Source organism: Callorhinus ursinus, unplaced genomic scaffold (genome assembly GCF_003265705.2).
Source record: "Callorhinus ursinus isolate GAN/ISIS: 27379988/994484 unplaced genomic scaffold, GSC_fseal_2.0 scaffold8, whole genome shotgun sequence".
Classification (NCBI taxonomy): Eukaryota; Metazoa; Chordata; class Mammalia; order Carnivora; family Otariidae; genus Callorhinus; species Callorhinus ursinus.
The window spans coordinates 29,779,749-29,803,935 of NW_027397070.1; the positions used below are offsets into that span (position 1 = coordinate 29,779,749).

The 24,187-nt window shown below is 39.4% G+C and overlaps 1 protein-coding gene across 2 annotated transcripts in view; it reads right to left on the reverse strand.

The window, feature by feature from the left end:
• DLGAP5 (DLG associated protein 5) overlaps positions 1 to 24,187 on the reverse strand; it is a 109,397-nt gene that overhangs the window by 69,672 nt on the left and 15,538 nt on the right. Inside the window, exon 1 of one of the 2 annotated variants that reach the window (XM_073895246.1) lies at positions 1,600 to 1,739. The exons of the other annotated variant lie outside the window; for it this stretch is intronic. The gene's annotated coding sequence lies outside the window, so the exon portion shown is untranslated. Of the gene's footprint in view, positions 1 to 1,599; positions 1,740 to 24,187 lie in introns of those variants that run through there. 2 annotated transcript variants of the gene reach the window in all.

Below are 24,187 nucleotides of genomic sequence, written 5' to 3' on the forward strand. Positions count from 1 at the left end.
TTTTTTTCTATTGGGTCATTTGTTTTACCTTATTTTTTTTTTTTTTAAGATTTTATTTATTTATTTGAGAGAGAGAGAATGAGAGATAGAGAGCATGAGAGGGAAGAAGGTCAGAGGGAGAAGCAGATTCCCTGCTGAGCAGGGAGCCCGATGCGGGACTCGATCCCGGGTCTCCAGGATCATGACCTGAGCCGAAGGCAGTCGCCTAACTGACTGAGCCACCCAGGCGCCCTTGTTTTACCTTATTGATGTATCTTTATATTTTATGAAAATAGATCCTTTTATCATACATATTTTAAATATATTTTTCCAAATTTGTTGTTTGTCCTCCAACTTTTTTCTTTATCTCTTTTTTTTTAAGTATAACATTTCAAGCATACAAGAAAGAGCTGGATGCCCACCATCCAGCTTTAAAATGTTACCATTTTACAATATTTGCCTCCCTTTTCTTCTTTTTTCTTTTTTTTAAAGATTTATTTATTTAGTTGAGAGAGAGAGAGAGACTGAAAGCAGGGGGAGGGGCAGAGGGAGAGGGAGAGAGAGAAACTCTAGCGGACTCCACACTGAGAACAGAGCCCAAGGATGGGCTCTACCTCGTGACTCTGAGATTGTGAACTGAGCTGAAACCAAAAGTCAGACGCTTAACTGACTGAGCTATCCAGGTGCCCCACACCTTTTTTCTTTGAAAAAATAAGATGTTACAGATTAATTGCAGCTTCTTTTATACTCCCACTGATCCCATTCCTGTCCATCTTTCCCCAGAGGTAGCTACCGCCTTGAAGGCAATATGCATGTTTTTGGAGACTCTAAACCTGAAAACCCCCTCATATGCACCAAAGGTTTAAATATTTTCTTGTCGGGCGCCTGGGTGGCTCAGTTGGTTAAGCGACTGCCTTCGGCTCAGGTCATGATCCTGGAGTCCCTGGATCGAGTCCCGCATCGGGCTCCCTGCTCAGCAGGGAGTCTGCTTCTCCCTCTGACCCTCCCCCCATCTCATGTGCTTTCTCTCTCATTCTCTCTGTCTCTCAAATAAATAAATAAAATCTTTAAAAAAAATAAATATTTTCTTGTCTCTCAGGAAAAAAAAGGCAGTAATAACAAATGGACTGTTAACAGTTGTTCTCAAGTAAGTCTTAACAGAATCTGCAGACATCTAAGACACTAATTTAGGGGCTCCTGGGTGGCTCAGTCGTTAAGTGTCTGCCTTCGGCTCAGGTCATGATCCCAGGGTCCTGGGATCCAGTCCTACATCAGGCTCCCTGCTCAGCAAGAAGCCTGCTTCTCCCTCTTCCACTCCCCCTGCTTGTGTTCCTGCTCTTGCTGTCTCTCTGTCAAATAAATAAATAGAATCTTTAAAAATAAAAACAAACATGAGATAAGAGACATTAATTTCACATTATTGCAATAGGAAGGCTTGCAAAGTTCCCATGAGAAGCTGTTCACAAACTGTGCCAGCCTTCTGATTAATGTTGCTAATAAAGAACGGAGGAGAATCTGCCCATCAAACTTGCCTCAAATGTGGTCACCAAGTTTTGACAGGATAACACTATAATTTATTTTTTACCCCAGAAGAGGTTATTTTTAAAAAGGCCATCATACCTCCTTCAGCTCACTTTGGAGCAGACGTTAGTTGGGGTCAAAGCCCTTGTATCCGTTTCCATAAAAAATGAGCTTGTGTCCGTTGGGTGTGTTCAGATCCACTTGGACATATGAAAAATGAAGAAATTTCCTAAGTGGAGTGATTAAATCAATGTGGTCATGCCTGAACATTGTTGCAGAAAGAAAAGACAGTTAAGCATTCTTTGAATAATCTCTAGTCTTTTGATATTCTGAAACACATATATTCACTGCTAATTTTTAAAAGAACCCAAATTAAACTTTGCCTAAAGAAGGGAGTCACTGGGCGCCTGGGTGGCTAGGTCGTTAAGCGTCTGCCTTCGGCTTAGGTCTAGATCCCAGGGTCCTAGGATCGAACCCCGCATCAGGCTCCCTGCTCTGCGGGAAGCCTGCTTCTCCCTCTCCCACTCTCCCTGCTTGTGTTCCCTCTCTCGCTGTCTCTCTCTCTGTCAAATAAATAAAATCTTTAAAAAAAAAAATAAAGAAGGGAGTCACCTGTGATTTTGACAAACACCTTAAACAGTATACTTCTATGGCTTTACATTTTTTTTTACAGATCTCTATTCTTTAGAAAATGTCTATAATTTTGTAAAATTGCAAAGTTTCTATAAATCACATCATACTGTACATATCATTCTGCAATTTGCCATGGTTATTCCAGAATGACTTCCAAATTTATCCATGTTGATACATATAGATTGAATTTTTCATTTTAACTGCTGTATACTATTCCCTTTCATGAATTTGTCTTTCTATTTTAAAATTAATAAACATATAGATTACTCCCTTGATTTCCTCTAGTAAAAATAATGCATTCAACATATCTTCTTGTGCACATGTCGAGAATTTCTGTAGTGTATCTAAGAGAGACATTGCTCGACTGTGAGTCCTGCACATCTCTTAGATGCATGTTGCCAAATTGCTCTTCAAAATGGTATATCCTACAATTTATACTTTCCCCAGCAGTAAATGAAGGTTCCTCTTATGAGGATTCTCATATCCTTTTCTGTCTCTGGTATTTTTGTTTTGGAGTTGTATGAATTTGAGTAATAGCATAATTTATCAAACTCTTGCCTTACGGCCTCTGTGTGGGATGTGTGTTGAGAGGGTTTTGGGGTTATGTTTAGCTTTGGCAGTAAATGGTTATTGCAGCTTAACTTGCAAATACAGTGGTGCTGTTCATTTTGTTCCATAATGATGAAGCTGAAAAAGAAGAGCACTAATAGTCCAGGAACATAGTAATCCCGGAGCGTGATTCTATCCAGATCATACAACGCTTTGCCTGCCAAATAGTAAGAGGGGCTAACAGTAAAGTTATGTAATTTCAATAAAATTGTGATTGGGAAACTGCCGATCACTGTGTGTAATAGGTAGACATTTTTTCATTGAGAGGTTTACCCTCACTGCACAGAGCTGGGTTATGTAATGCAGTATTAATAACTGTATCAGTCCAGGGTGAATAGTTAATCTGGAGGGTTCCAGGATTGATGTTTCTCTTCCCCAATCTTACTCGTCCTACTTCTTCTGAATAGTATTCACTTTCTCTTCTTTATCAGATCAAATCTTAAAGTTTCAGGGAAGTCCTAGATATAACAAAGTTCAGGCTAAAAAATTTTTGCCATGTAAGCTTATCCAGGGCATTAAACTTTCTTATACCATTTCAGTTAAAAATAAATGAAAACTCCAAACCAGTAGGATAACCAGATGTGACATCTGCCGAGCTGTCATGTATAAATAAGCAATAAATTACAGAGTGAACAAGGAATTTGGCAGGTGTGGTAAATCAGGAATGGCTTTTTGACATAAACTGATATTTTTACTTCTGGAACAATCAGAGGCATTTTCTAATTTTACACATTCAATCTTTTTTATAAAACATATTATTTCATAACAGTTAAAGTCTAACAATAGTTTTTGATACTATCTCTGGATGTGTGGGGATATTTTTCTTTCACCATCTAAATGTCCCTAAATGGAAAATTCTTGCCTCAAGATGTACATTCCTCTAATTATATGTGAATTTTTTTTTTTTGAAAAGAGCCCAACTACTTTAGGAAAGTTTAAATTCTGCATAAGCGAAGTCATTTTTTTAAATTTATTTTTATTTTTTTAACTTTTTAAGAATTTTTAAGTCATCTCTACACCCAATGTGGGGCTCAAACTCACAACCCTGAGATCAAGAGCTGCATGCTCCACCAACTAAGCCAGCCAGGCACCCCTCATTTTGTTTTTTAATATTTCACAATTTTTAGAGAGTGGCAAAGTCTAGGTTTTTAATGAGAGTTTAAAGAACTCAAATAAGTCTTCACTCAAGACACAGGGAAAGACATCCCTAGTTTACAAAGACTTCTCAGGCTCTTAACGGTGACGTAGTCATAATCCTATTCTCTCCACAGCAAACTCCAAGGTGCTGGGATGATGACAATTATGTTATAGTATCTCCCATTTGTTATTACCTTTGGTTATTTAATTATTGGAGCTCACTTTTCATAAATCTGTGCCTGCCATTCACCTACCATCAGACTCCCTGATTCCTGACTCCTACCTTCCATCTACGTCAGCTCTCAAGTGAAATGGGTAAACTCGGGCACCTGGGTGGCTCAGTCAGTTGGGGCACCTACCTTCGGCCCAGGTCATGATCCTGGAGTCCCAGGATCGAGTCCCGCATCAGGCTCCCTGCTCAGTGGAGTCTGCTTCTCCTTCTGCCCCTCACCCTGTTCGTTCTCTCTCTCTCTCTCTCTCTCACTCTCTCTCTCTCTCACTCTCTCTCTCTCACTCTTTCTCTGTCTCCCGCGCCTGGGTGGCTCAGTTGGTTAAGCGGCTGCCTTCGGCTCAGGTCATGATCCTGGAGTCCCGGGATTGAGTCCCACAATGGGCTCCCTGCTCAGCAGGGAGTTTGCTTCTCCCTCTGTCTCTCATTCTCTCTCTCTCTCAAATAAATAAATAAAATCTTAAAAAAAAAAAAAAGAAATGGATAAACTTGGAAAAGGGCCATTGCTTTAGATGATAGGGATGTTGGGTTTACAGCAGTTGCTTGGGAGCAAGAAGGCCCAAGTTCCTTAAGGCAACTGTTGTCACAGCTTGGAATAACATTCTATAGGACACTTAGTTTGTTGCAAGATTGACTTTAATAACTTTTTTTTTCTGATTGCTCAGACTCCATCATTATTAGCCCCCTGTCTTTTGTCCCCTTTATTATATTCTTACAGAACTAGTCAAACATTTTAAAAATCTTTTCGGAGGAGATGAAGTTACCTGTAATTAGTCATTCAGTTGCTGAGTGACTACGACCATAGAATACTACTCTATAAGTCGTGAAGCCTAGACCAAAGATCTGGATTCAAAGAGCAACAACTGGTATAGTAATGTCTCTTGTTTGTAGTTCCTACTAGATGCCAAGTGGTTAATTTATTATCTTAAGAAAGATACTTCACTGCATTATAACTGTCAAGGAGAGACAATGTTGGCTAGAAGCATTGGCTGAGCTGTGAACCTGCTGTGGGATCTTCTGTGTATGAAACCTAAGTGTACTATCCTATCACATCAAATAGGCACAAGGCCTTTTAGGAAGTCATTAGGGATCAAAAACAAAAATCAGGGCATGTGGGTGGCTCAGTCGGTTGAGTGTCTGCCTTCGGCTCAGGTTGTGATTCCAGGGTCCAGGGATCGAGTCCCCAGTTGGGCTCCCTGCTCGTTGGGGAGTCTGCTTCTCCCTTTGCCTCTCCCCCTGGCTTGTGCTCTCTCTCTTGCTCTCTCTCTCTCAAATTAAAAAAAAAATTAAAAAAAGACAATCATTTAATATTACACCATATGTATTAAGACACAAATTGAATTAATTACTTGTCCCTGTTTCAGAAACTACCCTGAGTAATTTTTTTTTGGTGCATATTAACTGTTTTTCGAAGGAAAAGGAGTGTAACATAACCTTTGAATCCTGAGAAGAGCAATTTCAGTCAATGCATCGAATGCCTTAAGCTGCTTGTATTATCATCTTTAGTGGTATACAGGGAAAAGTCAATAGATCCTCACTTTCACATCTGGAACATACAAATCAATCCTGTCCTGTAGTATGCATCTCTCCACACTCTCTAGGAGCCCCTAGCAGCTGGTGCTTGGTATTAATCTCTTCCTAGAGAAGCACATGCTATAAATTTATCATTCTGAATGAGAGCAGAAATATTTAATCTGTTTCTCTGATCCTTCTTGCTTTACTGTCCATTAAACAACCCCTGATGATTTTACAGCTTGTCATACAGAGTATGGGGTGATAGAATAACATGGGGTGTGGAGGTATATTGCTTGGATTTGAGTCTAGGCTTCTAACTAGCCGTGTAACTTCTGGCATGTTACCTAATCTCTCTGATTCTTCATCTGTAAATAGAATCATTCCAGTTACCTCACAAGACAGTTACCATGATTAGATGAGATAATACGTGGGACAAGCATCACAAAAATATCTTTTAAAAACTTCTATTTAGGGCGCCGGGGTGGCTCAGTTGGTTAAGCAACTGCCTTCGGCTCAGGTCATGATCCCGGAGGCCTGGGATCAAGTCCCACATGGGGCTCCCAGCTCAGTGGGGAGCCTGCTTCTCCCTCTGACTCTCTCTCCTCTCATGCTGTTTCTCTCTCACTTGCTTTCTAATAAATAAATAAAATCTTTAAAAAAAAATAAAACAAAAAACTTTTAATTATTGAAAATTTCAAATGTATTCAAAGACTGAGAGAAGGCTTGTACCCTCATTTACCTATGACTCAACTTCAACAATCATCCACTCATGGTCAAGGATGTTCATCTATACTCTAGTAGGTGCTCCCCCATTCCTAAAAGGAATTGTGAAAAACAAATTCCAGGTATATCATTTCCATCCTTAAATATTTAAGTACATGTCTCTAAAAGGTAAGTTATTTTTTAAAGTTTTTATTTATTTATTCATTTAAGTAATCTCTGCACCCAGCATAGGCCTTGAACTCTCAACCCTGAGATCAAGAGTCACATGCTCTTCTGACTGAGCCAGCCAGGAACCCCAAAAATGTTTAAATTATTTTTTTAACATGACTGTAAAATCATCATATTTAAAAATTAACAAATATCTAGTCAGTGTCTATTTTCCCAATTATCTCATAAAACTTTTTTAGAGTTATTTTGTTTGACTCAGGATCTACATAAGTCTCCATCTAGCATTTGGCTGATCTTTTTAGTCTAATCTACAATTGTCCTGAAATTTGATATGGTAGCCACTAGCCATGTGTGACTAAATTTAAACATAAATTAATTAAAAGTGAATAAAATTAAAAATTCAGTTCCTCAGTTGCAAATAGCCACATGGAGAGTGCTGATATAGAACATTTCCACCATTGTACACAGTATTATGGGACAGTACCGATCTACAAATCTCTTTTCTTTCTGTGTTTTATTCTTTAAAATTTAATTATTGAAAAAACCCAAGTCATTTTCTTACAGAATTTCCCACGTCCTGGATTTTTTTAAATTGAATTCCCATGGTATCATTTCACATGTTCCTCAGTCCTCTGTATGTTAATTGATGGTTAGAGCTAGTGACTGAAAAGTTGTTCACCTGGTTTGTGAGCTCAAGTTCAACTGTGTGACCTTGAGCACATAACTTGACCTGTGTAAATACCAGTTCCCTCATATATAAAATGTGAATGATAATAGTACCTATACTGAAGGGCAGTTGGGAAGATTAAATGAGATTATTGATATAAAGTGCTCATCCTGGTGCATGGGCACATAGTATGGATTAAGTATATATTAGTAATTACTTGTGTTATTATACTTATTATTAATCAGTGATTCTCAAATATTAGTCCATGCATTGGCTCCATCAAAATACTCTATAAACTTAAAAAAAAAAAAACAAAAAACGGTTCTAGAGATTTTAGTTCAGCAGGTTTCAATGTGGTCCAAACAAAAATCTGTATTTGTAATGAGTTCTTGATGATTCTGCTGAAGTTACGGCTTTAGAAACTGACGGCTTTGTGATATGTCAACTTGACTAGGCTGAACTTCAGCCCCCAGAATTTCCATTCTAGTATGCTTCCTGTTAGAGTGGATGACAAGAGATCGTCTCTTGCAAGAATTGGAGGAGGGAAGGGAGGTAGCAGCCATTTTGTAGCATACACATATCTTCTCCCAGTTTTTCGATCCAACATACTTTAGGTGCTACTGTAAAGAGATTTTTGTCATTGTAATTAAAATCCCTAATGAGTTGACCTTAAGTTAATCAAAAGGGAGATTATCCTGGGTAGCCCTTACTTAAATCAATTGGAAGGCTTTTATAAGAGGGCTTAGGGCTTAGTCCAGGCCAAGTTGGCTTCACTGGTGAACTCTCTCAAACGTTTAAAGAAAAATTAATACTGATTCTGCACAAACTCTTCTAAAACATGGAAGAGGAGGGAACACTTTGCAACTTAAGGCCAGTGTTAGCATGCCAGAACCAAAGACATCACGAGAAAACAGAACTAGAAAATAGTATCTCTAATGAGTATACATGTAAAAATATTAACAAAGGGGTGCCTGGGTGGCTCAGTCGTTAAGCGTCTGCCTTCGGCTCAGGTCATGATCCCAGGGTCCTGGGTTCGAGCCCCACATCGGGCTCCCTGCTCAGCGGGAAACCTGCTTCTCCCTCTCCCGCTCCCCCTGCTTGTGTTCCCTCTCTCGCTGTGTCTCTGTCAAATAAATAAATAAAATCTTAAAAAAAAAATCCTAACAAAATACTAGCAAACTGAATCTAGCAACATAAAAAAGAATTATATACCATGACCAAGAGAGCTTTCTCCCAGAAATGCAAGGTCACTTTAATACCTGAGATAAACATATTATTAATAGAATAAAGGGCAAAACCACATAACTGTTTCAAAAGATGCAGGGAAAGCATTTGATAGAATTCACTGATTTATTCTAAAAGCAATCAATAAACCAGGAATCAAAGGGAACTTCTCAGCCTAGTAGAAGACACTGACAAAAAACTTTCTCTGGGGAACTCACGCTTTCCCAGAGGGGAAGGTGGAGCAGTCTGGGATAGCCCAGTATCTGGGCCTAGAGAGGTGAGACTATCTTCTCAGTGGGGTTCAGTTTTATGGAATCCACCTGCTCACAGGTATATGCCATATTATCCACTGTAGTCTTTATTAATAATAAAGGTGATACTTTGCTGGCTCAGTTGGTGGATCTTACGACTCTTGATCTTGGGTCATGAGTTCAAGTCCCATGTTTGGTGTAGAGCTGACTTAAAAAAATAAAATACAGGGCACCTAGGTGGCTCAGTCTGTTGAGCAACTGTCTCTCGGTTTCGACTTAGGTCATGGATCTCATGGATGTGGAATCAGGCCCCACAGCTGGCTCTGTACTCAGCGGGGAGTCTGCTTGAAGATTCTCTTTCTGCCCCTCCATCCGCTCTTGTACTCACTCTCTCTAAAATACATAAATAAATCTTTAAAAAATAAATGAAAGTAAAAATAAAAATATTTGAAGGTAATACTTTGCCTCCCACCAGTCCCTAATGCCTTATACTCTATATCCTCAGTTGATTCAGAATTAGGGCATGAGATAGGGATGGTAGTTGTTGGCCCCCTGAAAGACTCCAGCATAAGGCAATAGAAGGAATAATTTATTGAAAAGTTTTAGACTTGCACAATAGTAATCCCTATAGTAATGATTAGAATCTTAGACTTACTTTAAAAGTTGGAAAGGATCCTAGAGATCATTTAGCAGCTAGATTCTAACCCCCAGAGATTAAGTAATGTGTACAAGACTACCTAGTCATCTAGTGACATATCAGAACTAGAGTCCAAATTTTCTTCAGCCTGCCACACTTGCCACCACACCCTGTTGCTTCCTTAGTATGCTGAGATAAAAATTTTTTTATCATCTGCTTCCCCAAAGATCAGAATTTTATCATTGCTATAGATGAAAAAATAAATGCAATTAAGTTAAATCATTTTCCCATGGTAATAGGGCCTATCAGAGATAGCACTGGAAATGAAAAATACTCCTCTAATTTTAGTTCAAGGCTGTGCTGATGAGATCATTTTTTCTGTCAAAATGCCAAACTGAAATAAATGGAAGACTGGTATATCGTGGAAACACAATCGGTGTGGCAGAGACTCTGGCTCACATGTTAATTCAACTGATGATCTCTGGTTCCTTTTCTAGCATGATGTCATGGTATGTTATGGTATTAAAATTTCCTCCTGAAAGAATAGAAGGAAGTAAGTAGAATGGGGTGTTACTGTATAACTCCAAAGCCTGTGATCTTAATTAACCATGATGTTTATTGCCTCCCCAGATCTGTAAGGTACAAAGGCAAGTGTTTGGACAATAAAATGAAAGTTTAGGTGAATTCTAAATGCGGTTAATTTATGTTATTCATAAAAGTAATAGAACTAAGCACTTGGCTATTACAGCTTTCTTTAAGTAATCGTCCCTGCAGATCTATTGGTGGAAATGCAATAATGTGAACGATTCACATTAAACCACCAAGATAACAGCAGATGCTCTTTATTAATCAGGTCATTACTGTTTGATTTTCTACAAAATCTACAAATGAATTTGACTTTGATTTTCTAACAAAAATATCTTTAATCTTATATGCTTTCCACATTGAGAAATCATTCATTCATTCATCAAGTAGTTCTTGAATGCCTACTTCAAGTACTGTTTTATGTACTGGGGGTAGAGTTATAAATAGAACTAAGTTCCTGATCTCATTTAGCAGAGGACATTATAAAACAATAACATCCTTTATTCGCTGCTATTAGAGATAGGAATAACTCTACTTAATAAAGTTGCTATATTTGTGTTTTTAGAAAAGAAAAAAACCACAATGGTCAAATAAGTTTGGAAAATAATGCAACAATAACCTCTTCTTAATGCTTGAAATTATACACATTTATTAAAGCCCCAAAGATATTAGACAATAAAAATTTCTGCTTAACACTATTTTCCTGACTTGACCATTTAAACTTTTCTTTCTTTCTTTTTTTCATTTTTGGGATAGCACCTATTAACCTCTTGTGGAATTAATATTCCAAAGAAGCTAGTTTTAAAAAATACCAAACTGTAAGAGCTCTTTGTGTTGTTTTGTTTTTATATATGTTCTATAATTTTGTATTAGTTGTAGTTCTTATTTTATATGGTTACATATTGGAAGACATAAATGGACCTGCACTAGCTTAAAAACATAATAATAATAAACTCTATTATAATAAGGGCCTATTGCACATACTTTTTTTCTTACCATTTCCAGGTTGATTTATCTCTCTAAACCACTATAACTTTTCAAAACTTTTATTTTTTTTTAAGATTTTATTTATTTGACAGAGAGAGAGAGACAGCGAGAGATGGAACACAAGCAGGGGGAGTGGGAGAGGGAGAAGTAGCCTTCCCGCGGAGCAGGGAGCCCGATGCGGAGCTCGATCCCAGGACCCTGGGATCATGACCTGAGCCGACGGCAGACGCTTAACCTACTGAGCCACCCAGGTGCCCCCAAAACTTTTAAATTAACAAAATAAATAGAAACATATGGAAACAGGAAACTAAACAAAATAAATGTAGAATTTAGTGAATAATTGTACAGTGAATACCCTTGTAGCCACAACCCATGTCAAGAAACAGAACTTTTCCAGCCATCTCAGAAGCACCCCAAAAGCCCCAGACAATTCACAGCCACCCCTCTTCCTCCCAAGTAACCACGATCCTGACTCATAGCAATCACTCTCTTACATTTCCTTACACTACAGTTTAGTCTTGCCTGTTGAAAAGAAAGGACCTTTTACTTTTTTACATTTCCTTTAATCTCCAGATTCTCCTCTACCCTTTCTTTTCCTTATACTTTCTCTGTTGTAGAACTCATTCTGACACATAGAATATCTCACAGTCTGGGTTTTGCTGAGTGTACCCTCATGATATAGTTTAACATGGTCCTGTGTCTTTTGTGTTTCTTAGAAATTGGCAGGTGGATCCAGAGGTTTCATCAGGTTTAGATGTGATTTCTTTTGCTTTTCTGAAAAAAGAAAAAAGTGTTCTTTTTTCAGAAGTCTGCTTCTCACTCATTTTTTTTCTTTTTCATGTTAGCAGCCATTGATACTCAATATTTAACTTTATTAATTGAAGCTTGCAAAAAATGATATTCTATTTCTACGATTTTGCATTCATGTATTACCTTGAACAGTTGTATAATAAGATGCATTCCTTCATCTTTTTGGTTACCCAATGAAACAGTTTATTACAGAAAAGGCAGGAATAATGTTTGAGTTTTTCCCTTTTATTTCCCCAGGTTTTTTTTTTTAAGATTTAATTCATTTATTTATTTGAGAGAGTGAGAATGAGAGATGGAGAGAGAGCACATGAGAGGGGGGAGGGTCAGAGGGAGAAGCAGACTCCCTGCTGAGCAGGGAGCCCGATGTGGGACTCAATCCCGGGACTCCAGGATCATGACCTGAGCCGAAGGCAGTAGCTTAACCAACTGAGCCACCCAGGTGCCCCTCCCCGGGTTTTTAAAAAGATTTATTTGAGAGAGAGAGAGAGAGAGAACAGGGCAGAGGGGCAGAGGGAGTGGGAGAGAGAGAATCTCAAGCAGACTCCACACTGAGCACAGAACCCAAGGCGGGGCTCAATCTCACAACCCTGAGATCATGACCTGAGCTGAAACCAAGAGTCCAACCGTCAACCAACTGTGCCACCCAGGCACCCTTCCCCAGTTTTTGATGCAACAAATTGACTCCCTGTCATCTTTCACAAATTTAGATTTTCAAACTATTACAGTGAACTCAAGGACTTAAACGTATTTGAGGGATTTCAATCCATTGCAATTCTTATCTTTATTGAAGCTCCAACTGTCCCATCTTTGGCTGTGGGTACTCTTCAAATTGCTTCCTTGGACATGATCCTAATAGTATTTTTTATAGCTTTCTTGATAGCTGATATGTCAAGATATTCCATTTTCCCTCCAGACCTCAGTTCCTGGAATCAGCCATTTTTCCAAGGACCCCTGATCTCTTTCAACGGGAAATATTTCAAGATCACAATGCAGTTGCTGTTTCTAAGCCTCTTTAGTGGCAGTGGATATATATATTACCTGATGAGTTCATACTAATATTTCTGTTTTACATTCAGAACTACAAGGTTTTTACTTAACCTCCTTTGTGTTATATCTTTATCTCCTGTCTTTCACACCAACAACCCTGTTTCTCAAGGTAACAGGGAATGATAGTTAGAATATTCCATATTTCTCATTTACTTCTTTCCATATGACACCAACAACGTCCCAGGATTACAGTACTAATACTACTACTGATGGTTAATATTACTAATATCACCACCAATTACTAAAAAAAAAATTAAAATTTGTATTTGCTATCTCCATTCTCCCCCCATTTTAAAAATGGTTGTGGCATATTTGTATCATGCCATGTATGATGTACACTGTCAGATCATCTAGCCATTTACATGCTCATCTCCCTCCTGTTTAACTGTTATCTTGTCTTAGTTCTGAACACAACTATATACTTACTAATGACCTCTTGTCCTTATATTAATAGCTCTGTAGTCGTTTTGGTTGGCTGAAACTCACTCTATTCAATTTCTTAGGAAGAGCACAGAGGAACACTATTTTTTGAGGTCTACCAAAAATAATTTGTACCTTTTATACTTGCAGGTCAGTTTTGCAGGATATAAAGTGTTTCGCTAATAATTTATTTTTCTGAATCTCATGAAAACAGCCCCTCCTCAGTTGTCTTCTGGCATAATGTCTGCTGTTGAAAAGTTTGAGGACAACCTAGTTACTTCTCCTTCATAAGTAACATGCTCTTTTTGCTTCAGTACCAAAAATAGTATTTTCTTTAAAGTCCAGTAATTTTAGCAGAATATATCTTGGTCTTGGTGGTTCTGATAAATATTCTCAGGTATGCAGAATGCTATTTTGATATTAATTTCAAGTCTTTTTTTATGTCAGAAAACTTGTCTTGAAACACAGTATTTGTTTTGTTCATTTCTGTTGGGTTACTTCTTTGGACCCCCTTTGTCGGCATGTTGATCTTCTTTGACAATCTTCCATATTGTGAACTTTTAAATCCCTTTTTAGTCTCCTAATTGTTTTTAGTTTTAAAATTGTCCCTTTCATCTTTTATTTCTCCGAAGGCATTATTTGTCAGCATGTGTGTGAGTGTGTTTTTGCTCTTATTTCTCCTAGTTTAGCATTTATTTCTTTTTTTAAATTTTTATTGTTATGTTAATCACCATACATTACATCATTAGTTTTTTTTTTTAAGATTTTATTTATTTATTTGAGAGAGAGAATGAGAGAGAGAGAGAGCACATGAGAGGGGATACGGTCAGAAGGAGAAGCAGACTCCCTCCCGAGCAGGGAGCCCGATGCGGGACTCGATCCTGGACCCGATCCCGGGACTCCAGGATCATGACCTGAGCCGAAGGCAGTCGCTTAACCAACTGAGCCACCCAGGCGCCCCACATCATTAGTTTTTGATGTAGTGTTCCATGATTCATTGTTTGTGCATAACACCCAGTGCTCCACGCAGAGCGTGCCCTCTTTAATACCCATCACCAGGCTAACCCATCCCCCCATCCCCCCGTTTAGCATTTATTTCTAAAATGATTTTTTCTTTTCAAATTCTCCTTTGAGAATTATTACCTAATTTATGAATTTTTCTAATTCTGATTTATGTTGTTTTCTCATGTCTTGTGTTATTTATTAAAATTCGTATTTAAATACTACAATTTTTATCTGTTTCTTGAGTATATTTTTCTGGTGTGCTTTTGTTTCTTTGTAGGGATGTTATTCTCCTTATTTTACTTATTTTTGGGGAGGGCAGGTAGTAACTTTGGAATTTGACCTTGATAATTCTCTATTGCTTGTTCTTAAGTAAAATTAGTTTTCCTGAACTTTCTGCAGGAGGCTTGGTTCAGAAAACTTTTTAAAACTTGACAGTGACACTACTTCATGTTTTTGTGTAATGTTTAAAAAATAGGACTGCTTGCTTTCTGAGATTTTCTTTTTTTTTAATTTTTAATTTTTATTTTTTTGGGGAGATTTTCTTTTTTTATTTTTAAGATTTTATTTGTTTACTTGAGATAGAGCAAGGGTGAGAGAGTGAGAGTGAGAGAGCAAGAGCACAGAGGGAGAGGGAGAAGCAGACTCTCTGCTGAACAGAAAGCCCAACTCAGGGCTCGATCCCGGGACTCCGAGATCATGACCTGAGCAGAAGGCAGCAACTTACCTGACCGATCCACCCAGGTACCCCTCTTTCTGAGATTTTCTGACCATTTCCTTCAACCACTTTTTCCCTCCCTCAACCACTTTTGATATGGATCTTCTCTTTATTTCTATGTTGTCCCTGCCCTGATCAATTTTTATTACATGGCCAGGGGTTTCTTCTCAGAGCTATGTCCTGGAAGGGAGCTTTGGCTGGTGAGTATTGCGAATTCATAGGGACAAGACTGTTCCTACCCCTTTGGGTCTTACCAGGGACCCCACGCACTTATCTGTTATTGGAATAGGCAAAACCCCTCTAGTTACAGTTGTCATTTTCAGATTGACCCAGTGTGCTTTCTAGTAAATATCTGTTTCTCTTTGGGATTCTTCTGTTCGCAGGTCCATCAAATATCCCAATGATTCCCTCTCTTCTGCCTTGCATAAACTCTAGTATCATGGCCTTGTGGTTGTTAGTGATTTTCTTCCACCTGCTTATATTTTGTGGTTTGTGGAGACACCTTACTGTCTCGTCTTGTTGTAAATGTTATCCATGTGTTTTTTATTTTGCTTTCCAATTTCTTTGTTTATATGCAGGGATTTGAGAAGATCCAAACACTATGTTGTCACTTTTTAGATGCTGACTATAATCTTCAATGAACTGAAATTTGATTATTTTTATATTATACATTATGCTTTTTCAAAATACACTTATTTATTTATTTTTAAAGATTTTATTTGTTTGACAGAGAGAGAGAGCGCACACAAGCAGGGGGAGCAGCAGGCAGAAGGAGAGGGAGAAGCAGGCTCCCTGCTGTGCAGGGAGCCCGATGTGGGGCTCGATCCCAGGATTCTGGGATCATGAGCTGAGCCGAAGGCAGATGCTTAACTGACTGAGCCACCCAGGCACCCCAAAAATACTCTTTTAAAAATGATTCCAACCTTACAGAAAATTGCAAGAACAATACAAAGGATTTTAGTTTACCCTTTACCCAGATTCTCTAATTGGTTATTAACATTTTATCATATTTGTCTTATCATTCTTTCTCTCTCTTCTTCTCTCTCAATTATTTTGTATAGTATATAGTAAAATCATTAAAATCAAGAAATTGGTAAAATCATTAAAATAAAAAAATTAAAATTGTTACAATACTACCATCCAATCCATTGGCTGCATTCAAATTTTGCTAATAATATACCATATGATCACTCTTTCCTTTCTAATGCAGGATCTAATAGAGGATCATGTGTTGTATTTAGTTGTTACATGTCTTTAGTCTCTTTGGAGCAGTTCCTCAGTTTTTCCATGTCTCTCATGACATTGACTTTTTTGGAAGATAATAGGCTAGTTACTTTGCAGAATGTTCTCAACTTGAGTTTACTTTATACTTATTCTGATTAGATTCAGGTTGTTCATTGGGAGGAATACCGTAGACATGATGCTATCTTCTTCTCAGTGTATCATCAGGAAGCAAATTAACAAATGTTAATTTGTCCCATTTCTATCAGTGTTGACTTCCCTCACTTTGGTAAGATGTAAAATTAATTGTAAAATTAATAAGTATCACATACTTATTAATGAGTTAATATGTATTTTGTGGAGAGCTACTTTGATATTTTATTAATATCTTTTTCTCATCACATTTTCACTCACAGTTTTGGTGTCCATTGTTGGTTCTTCTCTGTATCAGTTACTACTATAATGGCTAACAAATGGTGATATTCTAAGTCCACCATTCATTCTACAGTCATTAGTGGGCATTGGACTATAAGGTAAAGCTTTCTATTTTTCTCTATTTATTCACATACATTTATATCAAGATGGATCCATGGATTCCTATTTTATTCAATGGGCCATAATTTGTTGTGATCATTTCTCATTTTATGTTTAAATTACCCCAGATTTAGCTAATGGGAGTGCTTCAATCTGGCCCTTGTCCATCTAACATGTACTCATTGTTCTTTGAGTACTTCCTTACTTTCATACTCAACAAGATGTTCCAGGAACATATTGTACTTTCCCTGTCCCGAATCTAAATTGTACTATTTCTTCAAGGAATTCTGGATCCTTTTGGTAGAGAATGATATTCAGAAGTTACCATCTGGGTGTAGATGTGCTCATTGTTACTAGGGGATGACTTCTTTCAGGTCTAGTTTTCTTCCTTTCCACATTGATAATTGGCCGTGAGAAGTCTGGCTCCCATGATCTCAATATACTTACTTCATCTTCTTATATGTAAACAATCCCCTAACCTAATGGTTGCCTTGCAGATGAAGACACCCACCCTCCTACCCCTCCCCATTGAGGCTACTGTGTGGTAGAAATGAGGACTTTCTCAATTGGCCAGCTCCATTGCTCTTCCCATTATAACTTATACATTGCATCATCCAAGCAGATGAGATACTTTTTTAAAACTCATTTCCATTCTTTATGCAAAAGAGTATATATGAAATTTGAGACTCCATGTGTATAATTTATTATGATTTTGAAAAATTTATTTTATTGTAGAAAGTAATGCCATAAATATTATAACTAGAATTTTTATGTGAAATTTCTGTCTTTGTGTTTAGGAGTTTGTTATGGCACAGTGGGAATATTTGCTCAACTACTTTCTGGGTGCACATCTAACAATTTGTTAAAGAAGACCTGCCTGGCAAGGGAAAAAAAACAGTGAGAATTTTTAAAAAATCAATTAACCACAAAAATCAGTTTGTTGTGTTTAAAAAGTGTTCTTAAAAAGCTAATGAAAGTCTCACATCTCATTTTTAACTCAATAAATGTGTTTCTACAATATTAGCCATGTTATTGTAAGCTTCATTATAATTAATAACAATGTTTTATCTGAATGAGCATTATTGCTCACAAGGCACTTAACAACTATTATTTCAGTTCATCTTTTTCCAGCTCTGTGAAGTAGTTGGTTTTATCTCCATTTTATAGATAACATCACAGTCTTATAAAGGTTATGCAATGTGTTGAAGATTGTACAACTATTAGGTGGCCAAAATGGGGTGTAAACACAGTTCTTTTAATGCGTAATTTATTGTTTCGTTTTCACTATTTCAATCCTCTGAATTGGGATTTTTTTCTCTTCTCACCCCTTTCCTGTTTGCCAGATTACACATGGATAACTACTTTCCCAAATAATTTATTATTAGTCATGTAGCCTGAGATCATTCAGTTAACTCTAACAGATCTTATTTCTTCAGAGTAGCAGAGAGTGCTTGGCCCCAATATTTATTTTCCCCTCATTCCACGGTAGTGGAATGGTTAGCCAGGAAAATGGTCACCCAGAATAAAGTACATTCTTGTTTCAAATGTGTTCCTTTGCCCCTTCTTTGTCACTTCCTCCATCTTGCTCCCTGGAGCAGAGATCCTCCCTTGGATAATGAAAATTAGGGCTGTACCCTAGACATGTCACCAGGGTGGTGAGCTAGAAGGAGACTTCTGGGTCCCAAGGACTTTATGGAACAGAGCTGCTGTACCAATCCTGTACTGCCAAGTTCGAGACAGAGAGAGAACTTCTATCTTGTTTAAGCCATTGATATTTTGACTTGCTCAATCATGTCCTAATGTATACATTCAGTACCCATCTGTAGAATTCTAGTTATCTTCTCAGCATTCATTTAGACTTCTCCATTTATGAAACAGCCTGGTGGTTGAGTGAGATTGCCCACACACCCCACATCTAGGGGGCGCCTTGACTGATTTAAGGCCAGTCTGGGTAATTTCAACATGTGGTAGTGATTGGTGCAGTCATGAGTTCAGTCAAACAAAGCAGCGTATGGCCTTCCTCTGGCCCCAATGGTTGTTTCAGGTGTGAAACCAACAGTGTGAGGCTTGGGAGTCTTGGGAAGAGGGCTTCCCGGAGATGCGACCCTAGATGTAAAGCATATAGCTTTAGAGAAACCAGGCTGAAGATATAGCTGGCTTGTGGAGGAAGGTAGAACCAAAAAAACTTGCAGCAAAATGGTGCTTTCCCTCAGACTGGACCAACCTTAAAGCCTGGCTAACTTGTGGTCTTCTCAGGAAAGCCAGCCAACAAACTTCCTGTTATATATTTAAAGCTAATTTGAATTGGGTTTTCTGTTAATTGCATCCAAAGACATCTTAACTGATATACTTTCCAGTGGCTTCAGGATTACATCAATATCCAATAATGCAGATCAACATTTCTGGAGAAGTCTTTTTGACAGGAAGTCCTGGTTCAACACAGCTTTTTCACACTGTTTAACACTGTTGCTTTATTCTCTTATTTTACTTTCAAAGTCTTTGAAAGATAATCTTGGAAAGGCTAAGGAGTATGATTAAAAATCAAATGTACAGCTGATCCTTCCTGGAAACACTTTTTTTTTAAAGAATTTATTCACCTATTTGAGAGAGGAAAAAGAGAGTGAGCACACACAAGCAGGGGGGCAGAGGGAGAGGGAGAAGCCGACTCCCCACTGAGCAGAGAGCCTGACACACGGGGCTCGATCCCAGGACCCTGAGATCATGACCTGAGCCATAGGCAGACGCTTAACTGAGCCACCCAGGCGCCCGACACTCTGGTTTTCTTATGCTGTTTCATTCCCATGCTTATTTACCCATTTCTCAGATTATTTCCATACTGGCCCCTTTATTTTCTTTTCTCTATTTTCTCCTCTAGCCCCTAAAGGTAGGCATGTCTTAGGCTTGGTCCTTGATGCCTTGATTTAATGTCTTTCTCAGAGAAAGACGCTCACTCTTCTGACTTCAAATAGTCACCTTTCCAACTCATGTCTCCAGCCCTCTCTTTGTGTTTCATGCCTCCATTTCTACCTCCCCTAGGAGGCATGGTCACCACCTAAATACAGTATACCTAAAACCAAACTAATCCCTCATCTAAAACTAGCGTTCTCTAAGAAGCTTTTCTGGTTTTTTTTTTTTTTTTTTTGGAGGTATAGTTGACGTACAATGTTACATTAGCTTCAGGTGTACGACATGGTGATTCGACAAGTGTATACATTATGCTATGGTCACCACAGTGTAGCTGCCATCTGTCACCGTACAACACTATTACAGTACCATGACTGTATTCTGTATGCTGCACCCTCCATCCGCATCATTCTCTCAGTCCCCCAATTTTAAAATTTTGAAGTCTATCCTTATTTTCTACTTTCTACCACGTTTACTCTATAACCAATTTGTAATTTCTTCCTTTGTGATGTTTTCAAGGAACACTACTCTGGCACAGATCTTCACAATTTCAAATCTGTATAACTACACTTATGTTCAGGGGCGCCTGGGTGACTCCGTTGGTTAAGCGACTGCCTTCGGCTCAGGTCATGGTCCCAGGGTCCTGGGTTGGAGCCCCGCATCGGGCTTCTTGCTCCGCGGGGAGCCTGCTTCTCCCTCTGCCTGCCACTCCCCCTGCTTGTGTACGCTCTCTCTCTCTCTCTCTCTCAAATAAATAAAATCTTGAAAAAAAACTACACTTATATTCTAACTTGTCATTCTGCCTCTAACCCTCCAATCTGTTTTCTATGTGAGTTCTGAAACACTGCCTTGCTAGGAACCTTTAAAGACTCCTTAAAACCTTTATTCCCAGTATTCAGGCCTCCCTGATTGGTTCTTTACTCAGCTCTCTAAACCCATCTCCCTGTATTGCTCACATGAATCAGCAAAATGGTAGGTACACTCATTTCTTCCCAACAGCCATGTTTCTAGCTTCTTTGCTCACATTCTTCACTTCCTGAAATGCTCTCTTGCTTCTTATCCATTGTTTAATCTCATTTCTCCCTTAAAGCTAAAGTTCTGCTTCCTCAAAGAAGTAGTTTCTAAGGTGGTGGGTGGAGGTCGCCTTTCCACCTTCTTTCTTTCTTTCCCAGAGTCAGATATATGTCTGGCCAGCCAGAGAACATCCAGCCTTGTAGCGAACCTTTCAGCAAGTGTGGGAAACACCTGAAAGGTGTTTGACCTTACCCTCGCACAATCTGATACCACAAACTGAGGGCAGGCCACTAAGAAGTCCTCTTTTTTTCTCTTTCCATTTCGAGCCTCCAGGATTGAACCCCAATCCCAACTGGCAAGAAACCTGACTATGTCAAAAGACTGACAATTTGCACAAGGGGCAATGGGCTCCTGGAGCCAGGAGAAAGGGAGATTAAACAAAATAAATTAGCTTTTATTTTCCCTGTAGCTACAGGGAAAGAGGCTTCTCTGATAAGGAGGTGGGGGAAGGAGAGGTTGAAGTCTGGCCCCAGTGAAAGAATTTGAGGAGTAGAAACTGATAGAAGAAAACAGAGGAGGGGCACCTGGGTGGTTCAGTCAGTTAAGCATCCAAGTCTTGATTTTGGCTCAGTCATGATCTCAGAGACTTGAGATAGACCCCCACGTTCGGCTCTGTGCTAAGCGGTGAGGGGGGCGGTGATCTGCTTGAGATTCTTTCTCTCCCTCTGCCCTTTCCCCAGCTCGTAATCTCTCTCTCAATTAAATAAACAAATCTTTAAAAAAAGAAAAAACAGAGGAGTCACTCCATATCTCCAATGCTAGAAGTAAACAGTTATTTCATATATTCTTTCAGACTGTGTGAACTTGACCTGCCTCCAAGCGCTAAGACTGCTTGGGGACAAGTCAGTACCATCTCTTCCTTTCTAGAATATGAGTGTGATGTATCAGAGTGCCGGCTAGAAATAAAAGGCATACACAATGGGTGTAACTGAAGAGTTTAAAGATTTATTTTTATTTATTTATTTGAGAGAGAGAATGAGAGAGAGAGCAGGAGGGGAAGGTCAGAGGGAGAAGCAGACTCCCCGCTGAGCAGGGAGCCCGATGTGGGACTCGATCCTGGGACTCCAGGATCATGACCTGAGCCGAAGGCAGTCGCTTAACCAACTGAGCCACCCAGGTGTCCTGAAGAGTTTTAAAAAGAGACTATTCCCAGTGGAAAGCCACAGGATAAGGGAGTACAGAGCATGCAGTTCTTGGAGGTCATCCTTTAAGGCACAGAAAGCTGGACAGAATAGTAGACAATAATAGATCTATGGTGAGGGGACAAATCCAGAATACCTAGCACACTGGAGTTATAATTGTTTGTTGTCTTTTCTGAATACTATTGCATTTACTGCTTATATTGTCATTCCAATTTCCAACAATCATCTCCTGAGTGCTTTCCAAATGTGCTTTGGGATGATGCACAAATTAACCAAACACGGGTCCCTTTAGGAGCTCAAATCTGGTGGGCAACCAGTGGACACAGAATTTGCTATACTTTTTGTGGCTGCTGCATGTTTCCACATTGCAGGTGCAGAGATGTGTTCAGGTCCTTTCTTATGATGTGAGTTCTGATTCAGGTTCCATATAAAACCAGAATGTTGGTCCGGATACTGTGGCAAATCTAGTGGCAACCCAATGGCTTTTGCAAGAATTGTCTCTGAATCAGGTGGTTGTGGCTCTTTGTTCCCTGCTCTTGTCACTGTCCATTCTTGTAACCCCACTTTCTTGGCTGTTGACCTCTCTCTATGTCTCACTCTCAGATTCTCTGAAAGGATTAAATTGGGCCAGTTTGTCCCTCTCTGTCCCTATTAGAAAGGGTTCATCTATAAGCTGCTTCAAAGGGTAACTATTTTTATTATGCTTAGTATACAGATGAAGAGTTATGTCCTGAGTAGCCAGGTCATGTGACACAAGTATGGCAACTGTAATGAGCATCCGTCATTTATGGCTGTCCAAAATCTTCTGAACATTCTCTCCCCAAAATCAGAGTTCTTTATGGTGGAAATCCTGCCTTCCCCATGTAGAACCATTTCCCTTCCTCAGCTTTCCTTCTGGTTAGGGTGCAGACATGTGATATAGATTCTGCTCATCAGATTTAAGACTTCGTTTCAGAATGGAGAGGAAGAGGGAGAATTCAGGGTATGCATTTTACAAGTGCAGATCCTGGCAAAGATGGTGTGGTTCTGGAGCTGGTGAAGTGAACTAGAGAAACAGAAGAAACGAGCATCCACATCTGATCTTATTCTATACCCCAGTTCCAAACAGCCTTTCATCTCCCTGAGGATGAGAACTTCATAGGAGGAAAAGAGAAGGCCATCAAGACAGTTGTGGACATCTAACAGCCAAGGCAAACTCTTTATTTTTTTTTAAGATTTTATTTATTCATTCATGAGAGAGAGAGGGAGAGAGAGAGAGAGAAGCAGAGGGAGAAGCAGGTTCCCAAGGAGCAGGGAGCCCGATGCGGGACTCGATCCCAGGACCCTGGGATCATGACCTGAGCCTAAGGCAAACACTTAACCATCTGAGCCACCCAGGTGCCTCTAAGGCAAACTCTTTAAAATGCAGTCTCTCTTGTGCCTCTGCCATTGCCAAGGGGAGACATGACTGGGCTTTCTGCTGTCCTGGGAGGAAGATGAGACGATAGAGACAGCCTAGTGCACAGCTGGGTCCAATCTTCATCAGCTGATTCCCAGCTGACCCTGAGATACTTTGAGCTAGTCTAGCCCAGCTCAACCTACATCAGCTGATCCCAAAGCACATGAGCAAATCTAGGCAAGATCAGTAGCATTGCCCAGATCAGCTGACCCCTAGGTAACCTTGAGACATGTGAGCAAAACCAGCTGAGGTCAGCAGACCTACTCATCGCCTCTCTGTTAAAATCAGCCAATCCCCAACTGACCCACAGTTTAGTTGTCAACAAGATTCAGCTGGACAAGGCCTGGATCTCTTTCCCCCCACCCAACCTCCACCTATGGCTCAAGGACCAGACTCTACATTGAAGAGGTGCTCACATGGCCAAATACTCCTGCCATAGGGAGGAAAGCTCCGTCTGGCACCCAACATCCCCTAAGATTCTCATTCTGAACAACAGCACCCTGAAGGGCTTCTGTGTCATCCAACATTTCACCACTATGTGCAGAAATAGTTTGAATATCATGCTTTCCTTGCTCACAGGTGGACTACATGGTCTTGAAATGTGAAGACCTTGAAAATACCACTTGCTTCTTCCTTAGTTTTTAAAGGTAGAATTAGCAAAGTAAGTTGAACCCCTTTGTGGGGACCTCTACAACCCCTTTAGCATCCCCTCTCTCCCCCACCCACCCCACTGCCACACACCTGCAAAGGCTAGCCAGATATAAATCAAGGAGGGGAGCTGAGAAAAGGGAGTTTTCTGTGACCTTTGTGGACAGGACAAGCCTCTAGGGTCTCAGAATAAAATGTTTATTCAAGTCTCCCCTCCCCCACTTCCACTGAGGTCTGTGCCTGTCACTAGCAACTATTTGGTTCTGGGCTGGATGCTCACCAGTGTTCTCTGCAGTCTGGATGTCACATTTGAGGAAAAATAATCAGGAATATAAAAACTGGAGGCCATTAATAAAGAGCTGAA